Below are 2079 nucleotides of genomic sequence, written 5' to 3' on the forward strand. Positions count from 1 at the left end.
GTGAGCTGGTGGTGCCGCGGGGAAAAAGCAGCAATAACAGTGAAAGGATCAAATTCGGTCTTTTTTCCCATGAAACTTGACTCAAGAGCTGTAATACCGGAAAATAAAATAATAAAAATAAAATTCCCGACGGTGAATTCTCCTGTCTGATTTCTCGAGCAGCCAGCCCAGCTGCTGCGGTTCACACCTCAGGGTGCACGGAGCGGGTTGGGGACATCCCTTCCAGCCCCATATGTCCTGGGCGCCAACACAAGCCAGTTTTACATCAACTTGAGACATTTCTGCTTCTCAAGTAGCATATTTTTTTGATGTATATACCCCAAATGTTAATATTTTTATGTAAATACCCAAACCAAACTTCAGCGTGCCAGCTGTTCACAAGGGCATGGAGCAATAGGACGAGGGGTGATGGTTTTAAACTAGAAAAGGGGAGATTTAGGTTGGATATTGGGAAAAAGTTCTTCAACATGAGGGTGGGGGATCATTGGAACAGGTTGCCCAGAGAGGTAGTGGAGGCCCCATCCCTGGAGATATTCAAGGTCAGGCTGGATGGGGCTCTGAACAACCTGCTCTAGTGAAGATGTCCCTGCTCACTGCAGGGGATTGGACTCGATGACCTTTGAAGGTCCCTTCCCACCCGAACCATTCTGTGATTCTATGATTCTAGGTTGCTTTATCAAAACATTTCTTTATTATTACAGACCAACACTGGTAAAAGAAAGCATTTACACTTATTTATACCCATATATTCTAATGTCAACTTATACTTCTATTTTCCAGATACTTAACAAAAATGTGGCTCTGGTCACACCAAAATAGCCTGCCAATCCAAATAGGGGTACAGAGGGTCTGTCACCCTCCGAATCAAACACAGGAGGGCAGAGGGCTCTGAAAGACAGCTTTAAAATCCTGAGATGGGGCTAAAGAAAAAATAAAACTACATCAGAGTGAAAATAAAGTCGTGCCACTAAAGGTTTAGCTAACCAGGTGTAGCAATCAATCCCAGTTCATTAAAAATGCTCCATTACAGCAGGTTTTATTGATTTACATAAAGTGACTGGAGTCAGTTGGCCAGCTCGTTTTCCACATTAAAGTGTAGGTATCACTGGATCTCCCATGGAATCACTGAAGGTTTGCCAGGTGTAAATCTCTACCTGCTCTACGACCACACAATCACAAGCAAACACGGATTATTCACTGACCATCTGATGGCAGTGGAAACACAAGGTGTCTTTGAAAGTTTCCTTGCAGCTAATAACTACAATTTAAATCTTGCTTTGGAAGTTAATGAAAAACAGGTTCTTTGTTCTCAGTAGGTAGTGAAATTGATAAAAAATGCTGAAAATATAATAATGTCTTGACAAAAAGACTACAAAACACTGATTCCATTTTGGGGCACTCTGACAGGGTTCCTTAGAAACTTGCTGTGTGTCTAAACTGTCACAAATTCACCCCAAATTCAGAGTCCTGATGATGTCTTTTTTGCACTCCCATTTAATTCCAAGGGAAACCCACTTCTGCTTCCATCGCATCTGAAGCTGCCTGAAAGGAGGGTTGGCTTCCATACATTTTTGAGGAAAGTACTTTTATTTAATTTATCATGTCATTCTCCATTGATACACAAAGTAAGCTGGCAGAGTAGAAAGAATGGTCCCAGATTTTCAACAAACATAGTTTCAAGCGCTTTGAGCAGAGGTAAAGTTGATATTATGGCACTTGAATAAAGGATTTATAGCTTTTTACACATCCCCAAAGTGGAAATGGATATGCCTGGTACCTCCTTCCCTACAGCCTTCCCACTACTCTAACAACTCGTATTTGCACATCATAGCTTCTAAATGAGACTTCCCAAGGAGACATTTGACACCTGACCTTTAAAAACCTTTTAGGGCTGTAAAATGTACTATTGCAAATGAAAGCACTGCAATTGTTCTACTGTCTTTGAGAAACTATGATCAACCGGGATGTATATGGGGAATGGTGGTGGTGGTGTTTACGTTCCCACAGAACCAAAGGCAATGATGTTTCAAGGTTTTGCACACCAAGTTCCTGACCGAGTCAGGTGTCTGATGGTAGGGA

Source organism: Antrostomus carolinensis, unplaced genomic scaffold (assembly GCF_000700745.2).
Source record: "Antrostomus carolinensis isolate BGI_N321 unplaced genomic scaffold, ASM70074v2 scaffold677, whole genome shotgun sequence".
NCBI lineage: Eukaryota > Metazoa > Chordata > Aves > Caprimulgiformes > Caprimulgidae > Antrostomus > Antrostomus carolinensis.